Genomic DNA, 15,874 nt, shown 5'->3' on the forward strand with positions numbered 1-15,874 from the left:
ACCACACAGACACATGCAGATAGTTCATGGAACTGGCTACGGGCATGTGCGCCCGGCCCCTTTATTGGCAGGGTTACATGTACAGTGAAGCCTGTGCTGGATGGGTGTGGGGTGAGTGTAAGCCAGCCCGCACGGAGTGGTTGGTGCTGGCAACAACTTGAACAGTTAACACCATTAAAACGGAAACAGAAAACACCAGCATTACAGAGAAAACTGCGGAGCATCATGGTGGTAGCCGAAGCAAGTACAGAGGTCACCCAATCTGCAAACAGAAGTGTCCGTGAGTTGCAGTGCACTGAAGTTGGGGCATTAGAGCTGAGCGTGGTCATGTTAAGAAAATGCCTAGGATTGTGTCCGTTTGGGTTATTCCTGATGCAGCTGCAGTGTGGTGTGTTACACATGCATCATCTTCCTCATCATCGTCCCAGGTCTCCCACACTGCCTGAGGTGACATTGCTGCATGAGCTCACCACAGCACACAACTCATTCAGAAATGGTCCATGAGTTGTGGTGCACTGAGTTAGTGGCACCTGGAATGCTGAGCAGGGTATCAGGCAGATGGCATCCACGACTGGTGTGAGCAACTCCGTTAGTTTGCCAGTACGCCTGTTTTGACTCTGGCAGTTGATGTTTGGAGGTGGTTCTGGCGGTGGTGGCATGTGCCTCCTGTGGTGATGCAACGTCCAGGCAGGTCAGAACTCGATTTGATGTGTGAGCCCTGGTGGCTCTGCCATACACAAATCAAGACTCAGTTCCAACTGTGTGACCTACTCGACCGCAGTGTAGGCCGAAGGCAGTTGTCAGCAAGGGACCACAGACAGGTGTTGTGCAGATGCTATGCACAGAGTTGGTGGCACCACATCGAAGGGAGTACAGTGTTATAAACACTGCCATAAAGTGTGTACTCTACCATTGCGTAATCAAGACTCAGTTCCAATTGTGTGACCGACTTAGCAGCTGTGTAGGCTGGTGGAGTATGTCAACGAGAAAGGAGTACTGCGGGCCTGTGTCGGGAAGGCCGTGATGGTATGAGGAGGCTGCTAAGCTCGCGGGCCTCAGGCTTGGGGCTTGCGCCGGCACGTGGTGGGCCCTCCTTGACTCATGCCAGTGTCGGCAGGTGAGCAGTGAGGCCTGGGTGCGCAGGTGTGGGCAAGACGGTTTCGGGGACAAGAGGGCCAGGGTGCAGCAGGTGCACAGGATCGCAGGCTACACCGCTCACGGTGACAGTGTCGGCCTCATGGTGGGCTGGGAGGCACTGCCCTGGCAGAGACATTGGGCATTCCGGAAGAGAACCAAGCCTGGAGCTACGTGCTTTTTATACACACCCCAATGCAGGGCTGGCATGCACCGGGCCGGCCCACTCCGCTCACGCTTACAGGGGTGGATGTCATAAGCTACATTTCCAGGATCTTCCCCACTGGCTGGGGTGACATGGTTGTGTCCACTGTCCACTACACTCCATACACCAGCAGTGCATATGGACATGGGTATGTCTGTCGTCAGCATACTGCAGTCTGTCCAGTACATCTCCGCCACACTTGGCATTGTGTACCTTCTCATTCATGGGTCACTTGCCTCCTTCACACATGCCTGGCTCCCACCCCGCTATTGTGTGGCTGAGGTGCCATGCCGTTGATGGCTCATGTGCATGGCTAGCCCAGGTTGCCACAGTAAGTTATGCTGTCATGTCTGGTGGGTGGGCATGTTGTTTGGCATGTTGAATGTAAGTCTGCGACGTGTGCATTTCCAGAGTAGTGAGTTGCATGATTGTGGAGTTGGGGGTGTGGTGTGTTCATTTGGTACTTGGCAATGAGCAGTGCATTTCCATGGGTGCCATTCTGTTAGCGCTGGTTGATGATGGACTGTAGAAGTAGGAATCATGCACACTGCCTGGGTAGTTGGTGATGACGTTGGTGGCGATTCCCAGGTGGTCCACTGTTACCTGCACATTGATGGAATGCGTGTGCTTTCTGTTGAGGTAATTGTGTGTAGTGTCACCAGGGGGCACAAGTAGGACATGTTTGCAGTCAATTGCCCTCTAACACGTGCGGGAAGCCAACTATGGTGTAGATGCCTTGCTTGGTCTCCAAATGCAAAAAGAACTATTGATGGATAGAATGCAGAACAATGTCATACATTCACCCCAGTACAGAGATCTGGGCCTAAATCCATCGTTTTTTGCTCACCATGCCATTCCAGTTTGGACCCAGCCATATGCAAATCAGTCTTGAACCTGTGCCCAATGGGAACAGTGCAGTTCGGGCTGGACTGTTCCCATGAGGCACAGGGTCAAGACTGATTTGCATATGGCCATGTCTGAACTGGGGTGGCGTGGTGAGCAAAATAACGATGGATTATTAAACCCAGATCTGTGACTGGGGGTGAATGTTTTGCCAATGTGCAACATTCCGTCCATCATCTTGTGTGTTTTGTTGCTTGGCCTCCAGCTGTTCCTGCGCAGTGTGGGGGAGTATAGGTACTGGGGTACCAAGCTGATGATGGCATCCAAGACAGTTGTGATGAACTTTGATAGGGCTGGTTGTGAGACTCCTCCGACTCTGGTGGTTGTTGGTTGGAAGGTCCCAGAGGCCAACATGTGCAGCACAGCCAGCAGCTTTTTCTGTTGAGGGATGTTGGTTGTCAGCTGTGTTGGTACCGTCAGCCTGTGGGCAATGGTGGTCAGGATGCATAGGGTGGTTGTCCTTTTGAGCCTGTAGTGGTCAAAGACATTCTCTGGTGTTGGGTCTGTGAGGTTGGTGCATTTTTTGAGGGTCCGCTGTCTTGGTCTGCGCTGCCTCTGTGGTGGTCCTGGATGTGGTGGCGGTTGGTGTTGTGGCCCTGTTGGGGCTCCAAGCTGCATGATCAGTGGCTCCATGGCATATTTTGGTCTTCAGGTGTGGCTGCGGTCTGGGCTCGCTTTTCTGGTGCCGGTTGTCGTCAGACTTTGCACCAGGTCAGAGCAGGTGTTAATTTCCTGCTGCTAACGCGCCTTATTGCATGTTTTGTGATCTTATCGCCGATCTGGCTGGTCGTTGAGAATGTTGAGGTGTGGTGTTGTTGCAGCTTTTTGCTCGGGAACGCCTACTCTGCATCTCATTAGCGATAGTTGGTGGGGTCATCTGTGGCGATGTTTTTTGAGGATGCTATCGTCGGTAAACTGGTCATATCGGCTGTTTGCAGCAGCTTGTGAATGGGGCGATACATTTATCGTGACTCTGGCTGCGATAAAGTGCCATTAACTCAGCGATAGGTCCTTGAGAATATTCCCCAGAATCTGGGGCATGTCGTCACTTTTACACGTGGAACAATGAAGTATGAGGTGAAAGCAGAGTGACTGAGCAGAATGTATAGTCTAACACAGCTGATCTTTTTGGGCAAAGATGAATGGATTGGGAAGGTTGATCTTCTTGAAAGCACCCTTTCAGGGCTCCCAGCGGCAAAGCCTCTAGAATAGCTAACAGAGTGCGTCCAGTGGCCCTACTCTTTGTGGCCTTGTGACCAGCGATGGAATCAGCCACGGGGTGTCCGTTGTTTTTTTCTGTGATACTACAATAGGGATTATGCAGCAAGTTAAAGTTGAGGTCTCCAGTGAGGAGATAGTGGGCATTAGCATGACTATGCCTGATGTCAGAAATCAACTGCTCCAATTTCTTGACCTTCCGGCCTTTCTCTGAGGATGCTTGATGTATATACACATTCAATAGGAATAATTTGCACTTTGATTGATTATGTCACCACTTTTTAATTTTAATACATAGAAAGACTCTGGTGCCGATTACGATCCTGGAGAAACCGGGTACGAACCGTCGGTCGGAGCGTATTCTCCGTCTGACTCGTACACGGTTGCAAAACTTTACAAACATGAAAGTACGATTCGCACGGAAACACTATTTCCGTACGAATCGTACAAAACACCAACCGAGGAAAATATACACACAAATGACATCCGGAAAAGCGCCGACGTGACGTCGGGATGCATGCAGCCTGCGTTCCACGAACCAGGAAGTACGATTCGCACCGACGTCATCCTGCGCGGAGAATATTTTCCGGCAGCCAAAAACTGCCGGGAAATCAGGACGAGGCATACAAGGAGCACCTGTACGCGACGGACAGACATGGACCCGAACCTACGTGTCATCCCGGCCCTCATAGGAGTCGACCTCCTCTACAGGTACCGACGCAGATGCCGCGGAAGGTCAGAACAACACCCAGGGGCAAAGGGGGGGGGCATGGGCAGGGTCAGGACACAAAACCCCCACCCAAGTCACACAGCACACATGCCCTGGACACACCTGACCTCCAGGCCCTGGTCACTTCGAGGGGGTGGGGGCGTGTCCAGCAACGCCAGCGTCCGCCACAACGGAAGTGGGCGACGACGCGTACCGGCAACACAACAATACAGGTACGTACCGTACCCACGCATTAAGAGCGTGGGTACGAGACGTACCACGCCCACACCCACGTCACCCCAACAATGGCGGTACGGCCCGTACCCATGTGCCAAAGGCCTGGGTACGGGCCGCACAAGCACTCCACAGCGTGGGCACGGGTACGTACGGACCGTACCCACACCCGCGTATGTATGGAGCGTACCCCCACCCAAACAGTGTATGTACGGACCGTACCCCCACCCGTGTATGAATGGACTGTACCCACACCCACGTATGTATGGAGCGTACCCCCACCCCAACAGTGTATGTACGGACCGTACCCCCACCCGTGTATGAATGGACCGTACCCACACCCGCGTATGTATGGAGCGTAACCCCACCCCAACAGTGTATGTACGGACCGTACCCCCACCCGTGTATGAAAGGACTGTACCCACACCCGCGTATGTATGGAGCGTACCCCCACCCCAACAGTGTATGTATGGACCGTACCCCCACCCGTGTATGAATGGACCGTACCCACACCCACGTATGTATGGAGCGTACCCCCACCCCAACAGTGTATGTAGGGACCATACCCCCACCCGTGTATGAATGGACAGTACCCACACCCGCATATGTATGGAGCGTACCTCCACCCCAACAGTGTATGTACGGACTGTACCCCCACCCGTGTATGAATGGACCGTACCCACACCTGCATATGTATGGAGCGTACCCCCACCCCAACAGTGTATGTACGGACCGTACCCCCACCCGCGTATGTATGGAGCGTACCCCCACCCCAACAGTGTATGTACGGACCGTACCCACACCCGTGTATGAATGGACCGTACCCACACCCGCGTATGTATGGAGCGTACCCCCACCCCAACAGTGTATGTACGGACCGTACCCACACCCGTGTATGAATGAACCGTACCCACACCCGCGTATGTATGGAGCGTACCCCCACCCCAACAGTGTATGTACGGACTGTACCCCCACCCGTGTATGAATGGACCGTACCCCCACCCGCGTATGTAGGGAGCGTACCCCCACCCCAACAGTGTATGTATGGACCGTACCCCCACCCGTGTATGAATGGACCGTACCCACACCGGCGTATTTATGGAGCGTACCCCCACCCCAACAGTGTATGTACGGACCGTACCCCCACCCGTGTATGAATGGACCGTACACACACCCGCGTATGTATGGCGCGTACCCCCACCCCAACAGTGTATGTACGGACCGTACCCCCACCCGTGTATGAATGGACCGTACCCACACCCGCGTATGTATGGAGCGTACCCCCACCCCAACAGTGTATGTACGGACCGTACCCCCACCCGCGTATGTATGGAGCGTACCCCCACCCACGTATGTATGGAGCGTACCCCCACCCCAACAGTGTATGTACGGACCATACCCACACCCGTGTATGAATGGACCGTACCCACACCCGCGTATGTATGGAGCGTACCCCCACCCCAACAGTGTATGTATAGAGCGTACATGGCCACACGCAGGAGGGGTGGGTGCAGAGTCCTCCCAGCAGTGCCCACACACAGGAGGGGTGGGTGCAGAGTCCTCCCAGCTGTGCCCAGACGCAGGAGGGGTGGGTGCAGAGTCCTCCCAGCAGTGCCCAGACGCAGGAGGGGTGGGTGCAGAGTCCTCCCAGCAGTGCCCAGACACAGGAGGGGTGGGTGCAGAGTCCTCCCACCAGTGCCCAGATGCAGGAGGGGTGGGTGCAGAGTCCTCCCAGCAGTGCCCAAACGCAGGAGGGGTGTGTGCAGAGTCCTCCCAGCAGTGCCCAGACGCAGGAGGGGTGGGTGCAGAGTCCTCCCAGCAGTGCCCAGACGCAGGAGGGGTGGGTGCAGAGTCCTCCCACCAGTGCCCAGACGCAGGAGGGGTGGGTGCAGAGTCCTCCCAGCAGTGCCCAGACGCAGGAGAAGTGGGTGCAGAGTCCTCCCACCAGTGCTCAGACGCAGGAGGGGTGGGTGCAGAGTCCTCCCAGCAGTGCCCAGACACAGGAGGGGTGGGTGCAGAGTCCTCCCAGCAGTGCCCAGACACAGGAGGGGTGGGTGTAGAGTCCTCCCAGCAGTGCCCATGGAACGCAAAGGGTGGAGTACCCACAGATACAATGCCCACAAATGTCAGTCAGGTGCACAAAGACCCTGCAGTACATGTACCACATGTGTGCGAGGCTGGGAGTACACACATGCATAGCGCCTAAAAGAGAACATGTCCACATGAAGTCTTCTCAACAGTCTACACACACAAGTACAGTGACCACCAAGGATGCCACAAATGATGCAGGTGGAGACATCGCACAGCATGCATGTGCAAAGTTGAAGGAGTCCGTCACACCCCCAGCTGATGTAGACACAGCTCAGCACCACATAGTGGAAACACCCTGCAGGGAAGATGTCAGGTTACACAGAGGAAGGAACACACCTTGGGACGATGTCACCATGCAGTAACTGCTTACATGAACAAAGTAATTTAGCCAACAGCTTGTGATGGCACACAGATACCAGGGTCCACCCTATGACCAGCACAAGACTACATTTCCCACAGACCCAACACATTATCACAACCCAAAATCATGGAGCTGGTCCAACAACAGCAACACCAGATAAACAGTAGTGTAAAAAGGAAAAAACAAATTGCTTTATTCAGCATGATGTAAGTAAAAAGCAACATAAATGTCAATATATACAAGGCCCATAGGGCAGTCCATGACTCCAATCCGGATGGGGGACACAGTGGTACGTGTGTCCCCTAGCTTGCCTGCACAGTCAGACTCCTTAGTCTTCCACAGGGGGGGGCATCATGTTGGGGGGAAGGACCAGGCACCGCAGGGACAGGAGGGGCAATGGGAGGTGTTGTGGGTGCAGGGACGGACGACTCCAACACAGGGGGTGGGGCAGCGCCAAAGGTGGATTCGAGCACGGCGCTGCACACTACTGCCAGGTCGCTCAGCGTCTCCACTGCACCCGAAGGAACCACAGGCCCCAAGGAGGGGGGGGGTCACAGGGATGGGTCGCAGCGCTACTGGGGGGGTGTGGACAGGGGGGGGGACTCAACTCCCCTGTCGGTGTCCTTCCTCCACCGCTTGCGGGGTGGTGCCACACTGGGGCTGATGGACAGACTGGGCAGGACTGACCCTGTGTCCGACTCTTGGCCAGGAGAGCTGAGGGGAGTGGATTTGGAGGGTGGTAGTTGTGAGGAATGTGGACTCCCACTCTGGCTGCGTGTCTTCCGTTTCCCCCCGACCCAGTGGGTGTGCCTACTTCACCCTGTGTGTGCGTGCCAGGAGGTGTGCGCTTTGCCTTCCCTGCTGGTGTAGTGCCTGTGTCTGGTGGGGTGTGTGCATGCTGATGTCTGGGTGTACATGGGACAGGCATGGGAGTGGGAAGTGTGGATGGGGCATGGGTAGGGGGTGGGACGAAGTGCTGCAGGAGACCCACTGCTGCAGACAGTGTCGAGTCAATAGACCGCATCAAGTTGCGTTGGTCAGCCTGCGATGCTGAAATGCCCTCCAAGTATGCCTCCATGTTGGTGAGCACTTGGCTGTGGCCATGGAGGACATTAAGCATCGCAGCCTGACCAACCTGCAACTGCCACAGGATGTCCACAGACTCAGCATTGGCGGCAGCAGTGGATACAGGGGCAGGGGGTGCGGTGCCTGGCAGGAAGGAGACAAGTGGTGACCTAGCACCCCAGGAAGGGACACGAGCAAGTGGGAGGCCGGTGATGGCAATGGAGGGGGAGGGGAGAGAAGTTGTGCTGCTGTCAGCTGTTGGAGCAGCCTCCGCCCCCTCGGAGTGCTCAGCCTCGGACCCGTCAGCTTCATAATCTGTGGTGGCAGTGGACAGGTCCTCCGGCTCACTCCCCTCCGCCTCAGTTACACTCGATGTGCCAGCTAAGGTGTCACTGCTGGCACTGGTGCCCGGTCCCTCTGCACGGTCCGTGCCGGTGTCTACATCCGTGTCCCCCGACGATGCTGTGGGCAAGGTGAATAAACAGGAATTAATCAGACACCTGTATACATATATCACATGAGTCAAATCAACATAGGTTACAGTGCATAGCCTGAAATGTAAGATGAGTAACATCTACAATACAAGGTACATATATAGGCCCTGCAACACACAGTTGGTTCACCCACCATGCCACTGAGAAACTATGGAGAGCATGACACATTTGCAAATGACATGATATGGAATTGGACAGAGGAGCCAGGCTCTGGGGCCAATCCAGCACTGCATCTGCACCACACAGCGTTGCCCTAACTAGGGATGAGCAGGGACCATCTCCATGAACTTGAGGCACATGCTGCAAAGGTAATACTTAAAGACATACCCAACATGAATGGGACACTGCACCTTGAGTGTATGTCCAGACAAACAGCACACACTGGCCAGACCGAGCAATGAGATTTCAGGGGTCGACATGTAGGCCTTGCCCGCACCAACCACCCCCTACATGAGACAATGTGATGAGACACAGGAAGCACTTGCATCTCTTAGTCTGGGAGAAATACACATGGGCTGCCAGAAACCCGTATTGCACCCAAAATACCCCATGTGCGCATGTACAACGATCTCATTTACAAATGGCCATCATCAGTAATTGTAACAAGACACACAGGCACTGACCACCGTGAGTATGAACGAGGAAAATTAGGTCAGGCTGTACAGTGGACAATTGTAGAACACGTTACGTAAATATACATGGTGCCAGGGGACAATGGCACAGAGCACATCCTATGCTGTAGACACTGAGAGTGTCCACATATTGTGATGACACACATGATACCTAGCAAAGTATGCCCCAGGGGACAGTAGTGGCCAGAATATTCCATGGTCCTGAATGGTAATGACTGCAACACAGGCCACCATCCCTGCACTCTGCGTATCGCACACTCATGCACATCATGTCACAGGCCACAACATCCATGCAACTGCGCACTTGCAAATGCTGGTGACACACAACAAACACACATGTACCTACCCCCTTCCTGCTGCTGCTTCTCCCGTAAGCGCCTGTCCATGTCTGGAAAGACCACCGCCAGCACACGCTTGTGGATGTGGGTCAGACGGCGACGCCCATGGTTCTTAGGGCCCATAGGTGAGTCCCCCAGCAGGACCCGTGCGATCCTCCGCGTCCAGCACCGGATATCCTGCCAGCGTTTTCTCACCTGGGCCAGGCGCCGCTTGCGACTATCCGTCCTCCTCACGGCACTGACGGCGTCCCTCCAGATCTGCTCCTTGGCAGCGGCGCCTACCTGTGGGGTTGAAAAAGTAAGACTACATCAATACACCTGCCACATGTCACAGAGACACACATTAGATCAATTTTGCTGGTTTCACCAAGGCATAGTATGCAGCCAAAGCATTGCACCTTTGTCATAGGGACATTTTTCTCTGTGTAATGGCAAATGCACCACGTGCCATTGAAAGTACACAGGTGGCATGAGGGGTACGACACAATAAATGATCCAGACTCACACTGTGCATCAGAAGGTACACCAGGATTATGTGCAGCACCTCAGAGCAGTCACATGCCACAGGCCACTGATGCTACCTCAGCAGAGTACACAGACACACACAGGCACAGGACATTCACCTGCCATTGCCAAATGCAGCTACAAACCTCACTCTGCACATGTGCCACTAGACGGGGGGGCTCACAGGTGTGGGGCTGGCTCTGCACGTCAGACACACAACACTGCTCCCTGCTCACATCAGATGGGCAGGGTATATCCATCCCTCATGCAGCTTGGGTGCTACACTCCACATATGCACCCACCCACATGACAGGGGACTTACACACACACCGATGTCCAGGGTACGAACACATCATGTGGACACTCTCAGCACAGGTACACAGAACTAACACACATCTGTGGGTACAGTCACCTGTCACACTGGGCTGACCACATAATCACATGAGGACTGTAGAGGCAACATACCCAGGAGGATAAGACAGGCAGAATGTGGCATGCACCATGCAGTGATTGTCACAGTAAACACAATGCAAGTGAGGACGGCAAACATGCACCACAGCATGCTCTGGCTGGGATACATCAGGCATTCGACCCCCTGGGACCCCCCTACAGTACTTTGCATGTGTGTCACACCTGGACACAATGCCAGAAGTCACAGTCACAAAAAAGGGACACAGTCTGTGCTAGTGGACTCTGCACTCACCTGAAACCTTGGTCGCCCATACAGCAGGGGGTACTGTGGGAGGATCACATACAGCAATGCCAGATTCTCCTCCAGGGTGAAAGGCTGGGTCCTCTCCACAGACCTTGACATGGTGCCAGGGAATCACGAGCAGCAGCAGTGTCGTAGAATCCAAAGATGTGCAGGCAAGTGCTCTCTCATGGGACCTGGCTGCCTTATATCTGCCTTGCTGGCCTGTTTCATGCACAGGAGTACAGAGTGATTGGTCACTCACATTTACATCCTATGTTTCCCCCAATCCCTTTAAACCTAGCACAGTCAGTGGCTTTGCTCGTTTTTGTTTCTTGAGCATGATGTAAACTCCACAACCACTTTGCAACAAAGTAGATTCATTCAAACTGACTTTTGCTGTGCACCTGCTGAAAAAAATTCATACTTTAAACTTGGTCTCAATGACAACCAGCATGAATGTAGGCCTTTATACTTGTCCCTCATGTGTCCCCTTTGTAATTTGGAGATTCACACACAGGTATGGTGCGTTCCGGGGCCCTAGGGCACTCCAAATGCATAGCAACGGCCCGTACAGGCGTGTGCACGGTCCGTATCACTATGGGTACACATACGCGAGCACACCCATAGTGATAGTGAGCGTACGCGCGTGTGTACGGTCCGTATCACTATGGGTACGCATACGCGAGCAAACCAATAGTGATACGGACTGTACACACGCGTGTACGCTCACTATCACTATGGGTGTGCTCGCGTATGCGTACCCATAGTGATACGGACCGTACACACGCGCGTACACTCACTATCACTATGGGTGTGCTCGCGTATGCGTACCCATAGTGATACGGACCGTACACATGCGCGTACGCTCACTATCACTATGGGTGTGCTCGTGTATGGGTACCCATAGTGATACAGACCGTACACACGCGCGTACGCTCACTATCACTATGGGTAGGCCTACGGCAGCACTCCCATAGTGATAGGGAACGTACACACGCCCTCAGAGCGAATGTACGGTGCCTTACACACATAACAGTGGTGACAGGCAGCACACAGAGAGGAATAGAGCTGACATACTTGTCCATGGATGGACATCAAGGCATTGTCTGGCCAGTACTAAATGTGTGGGGCACAGGTGTGAAAGGCTGTGAGCTGGCACATTACTTCTGAGTTGTGAAGGCAATAGATGTATGATGAGATGTGTACAGATGTTATGTGTGACGGTGCTATATGTGCCAGACATGCCCTTCACTCCTTTGACATGTGTGCATGTCATACAGCACACTTGAGATGAGCGTCACTGGCATCGCACAGTCAACAACACACGCAAGTGTCCCCTGATGCCCGCTACAGGGGTTACCACACCAGACATGTGACTATCCACGGTGCACGATGTGACTATGTCATGTATGTGTGGTGTGTTCACATTACCTTGATGTTGGTGTTCCCTCAAAAGCATCTGCTGTTGCTGCAACCAACATGTGTCTGTGTGTAGATGGACATGGCACACTGTTACGCACACCAGGCCACATGTGGTATTGGATGTAAGGTGTGTATGAATGCATGGGACACGGAGTAGCGTAACAAGGACCTGTCTGCATACTCTCAATGTATGTGTGGTCAGTCATGACATGTACACCTTCATGGCAAGGTGTGTGGGCTGTCCTAGTGTAATGTCATGTGACCTGTGGCTCTAGTGTTCCGCTACCTGTCTCTGCAATCAACATGACTACTTCTGCCGATATGTTGATGTATGTCACTCCTGGATTGCGTCTGGCTGTTCACTTACACTGGGACACAGCTAGTCCCATGCCATGGGATGTGGAGGTTCACAATCTCCGTGTGTAGCTGGGTCTTGGTAGGAGTGTCACCTGGCAGCCATACGTGTCCAGGGCATGTAGCACATACCTGACTCCCTATGTAGCATATGTGTATTGACAGATTAACATGTGCTCAGTACATATAAATTGTTGTTGTAGTGCACTCACTCTTCCTTGTCACTTCCAAATTACTGCAGAGCGCCGCCTCTTCCCCGACCAATTCTGGACTTGGCTGACATGCGGGAGAATGACTGTATACGCTGCTACCGCTTCCCCCAACCGTTGATTGAGGAGTTGACACAAGGCTGGCACCACACCTGCAACCGCTGCACAGGTATCCTACGGCACTGACACCCAAGCTGAAGGTAATGGCAGCCCTACATTTTCTTGCCACGGGTACCTTTCAATATACCATAGCTCATGTTGGTGGCATGTCCCAGAGCATGTTCAGCCGTGTGCTGCATGATTTTTTAGAGGCCATGTTGCTTCACCTGGATGAGTTCATCCATTTCCCAACTCCTGAACAGTTGACTGTTGTCAAGCGTGGATTCTATGCCCTGGGAGGGATGCCCCATGTCATTGGGTCCATAGATGGGACACATGTGGCTTTGGTACCACCACAGGCACAGGAGGTAGCGTACAGGAATTGCAAGCACTACCACTCCATCAATGCCCATGTGGTGTGTCTGTCCAACATGGTGATTTCACATGTCTGTGCTCGTTTTCCAGGATCAGCACACGATGCCTACATCATGAGGCGTAGCAGGGTGCCTGAAATGATGACGCAGCTGCGCAACGAACGAGCATGTGTTGTTGGTGGCTACCTGTATTTTGCGTAGACTTCCAGCCCGACCGCTTCTCCTGTCCTACTTATGTCCATGTGGTTTCCATGTAGGGGATGCTGGCTATCCCAACATGCCATGGCTGATCACACCTCTCCGCAACCCCAGCACGCCGGCCCAGCTCTGCTACAACACCGCCCATGGCCGGACAAGGTGAGTGATAGAGAGGACATTTGGCCTCCTGAAGAGCCGATTCAGGTGCCTCCACAAGACCGGCGGCGCCCTCCCATATGCCCCGTTGAAGGTCTGCAAAATCTTCATGGTCTGCTGCATGCTGCACAACATGGCAGTTGAGAAAGCTGTGCCACTCATCCTGGATCAAGATGATCAGGACCATCCACCCGTGGAGGACGAAGGGCTTGGCAATAGGGCTAGTGATGTGGAGGATGTGGTTCCGCAAGAGGACATCCAGAGTCGGCTCATACGCGACTTCTTTGCTTAGTGGTGAGTACCAGTGTCTGAGTGTGCACACATTGGTCCCCGTGTGGCATGTGTTGCGATGTGTGTGTCCATCTGCATGTATGGCACGTGAGTCAGAGGTGTGTGTGGATGTGTCACTCGAGTGATGGTGCCAGTGATTTCCCCAGTCATAATTGTGACCTAGCATGTTGTCATCCTTACATGTGTCGAGTACATGCACATGCAAGTGGCTGTGCTTTTTGTGGCTGACTTCTTGTGTGTCTCTCATCCCCAGGTACTTGCGCATGGCGTCTGCTGGTGGCATTGTTGTGGCACTGCTATTCCTCATGGACACGTCATCGTGTGCTGACTCAGCGTTACACGCACGGACAAGTTTGGAAGTCTCCTTAGGGTAAGGGATGCATCAGGGGTGTATTGGGTGTGGCAGTTGTTTACGATGTGTGCACACTGCCCCTGTCGATGTTTGGTTCCTCTGCAGACATGTCGCATCACCATGGGACACATTACATGTAGCTGGATACACCTGAATAGATGGTCAGACTTGTTGACAGTCATCTGTAATGGGATAGTGGATTGTGATGATGGCATCAATGTGTGTAACACTGCCCTCGGACACATACGGTTTGCATTGGCTTGACATGGTGTGGGACTTCCACATCAGAGGATCAATGGTGTATGGCAGGCTCTCCGTGAGCAGCTGGGGGTGTTTAGCTGTTAGCCGACACTTGTGTGCCAGTTCCATGGCTATCACGCATTTGTGCTGCAGAAGGGGGGTGCCAGTGTTGGACCCACATGTTACTCCACATGAACTGTTCATGTGTACTTCGAGTTGCCTCTGCAATCCCGAATACATGACTAATAAAGGTGTCCCTATGCCTCCAAGGTGCCTCTTCTCAGTCAATGCTGGTGTGTTGCCACGGTGCATCCGGCATGTCTGGCATGGTTTTCCCTGATAGTGGCTATGTGTCTATGTGTCGAGTAGCAAGATGCAAGCTGTGTGTGTGGGATTAGACTGTGTATTGTGCATGATGTCCATGACTGTGTGGGTATTGTGACATGTGCCATCCCCATGCATCCAACGTTGGCCAGGCCACCATTCTCTGCATCCACCTGACTCAAGCTTGCAGGACATGGTTCTGCAACCTGTCTACACTTACCTGGGTGCGGCACGGTTGTGCGGCCACCCCCTCAGCTGGTTGGGCCCATCACGGGTGTGTATGGTGCTCCATGTCTGTCTTGCCTAATACATTGTGACCCATGTGTGTCCTGTGCCAGACTCAGGCCCCAGGGTATGGATGGTTGAAGTCATATGAGAACTCAGGCATGGTTAGACTTTACAAGACACATGTAAGGTAATAATGCAAAATGTAGGCATCATCTCTTTATCGTGTAAGTTTTTATTTGTGTTGGGGTACGTGTTGGGGGGGTATGACAAGAGGGGCTTTCCGGGTATGTGGAATCCAAAGTTCACTGGGGGAGTTGGTGTCCTTGCCATTGGAAATCATCAGAGTCCATGCCACAGTCTTTGTCAACATTGGTCAGACAGTGATCAGCAAGTCCATGTGGCAGAGAATGTCATTTGCTGATGTGCTACTGTTGGTCCAGTGGGCCAGGTGCCAGGCCAGGTGTCCTGGGAGATGGTGCTGTTGCGCCGACCCTCACGGTCTTTTCCGTGGACGACCCGCCCTCCTGCGGGAACCCTCAGAAGCAGGCCGTGACGATGTTTGGGATGCTCCGTCGGATGTATCCTCCTCCTCCTGATCCCTCCCTGTGGGTGGTGATGTTCTTCGCCTGGTGGCACAGGGAGGGTTGCCCATGTTGTCGGCTATCCGACGGAGTGAACGGTTAATTCCCGTGAGCACCGTCACGAGCTCAGCCTGTCTGTCCTCCTTCCGCCCTTGGTGTCGCAGTTGACAAGCATGTTGCTCCGCATGTTGCTGGGCCTGCTGGGTCTTGATCTCCTCGAGGGTCCCCTTCATCTCGTTGAGGGTGGACACAACCTGGCTCATGCCCGTGGTGTCTTGCCGGTATGGGTCCAGGATGTTTCTTACATGGGAATATACCGGTTCCGCAGCCAACTGGTCAGGCTCGCGCCTCCGCCGTCCTCCACTCCCACCACCCCTGCCCACTTGCACCTGGCCTGCCCTTGTCGGCACATCGGGTCTCCGGGACCCCTGAGGGGTGGCATTTGCGTTGTCGCCTGCCTACTC

The sequence above is a fragment of the Triturus cristatus genome, chromosome 1_2 (genome assembly GCF_964204655.1).
Source record: "Triturus cristatus chromosome 1_2, aTriCri1.1, whole genome shotgun sequence".
Classification (NCBI taxonomy): domain Eukaryota; kingdom Metazoa; phylum Chordata; class Amphibia; order Caudata; family Salamandridae; genus Triturus; species Triturus cristatus.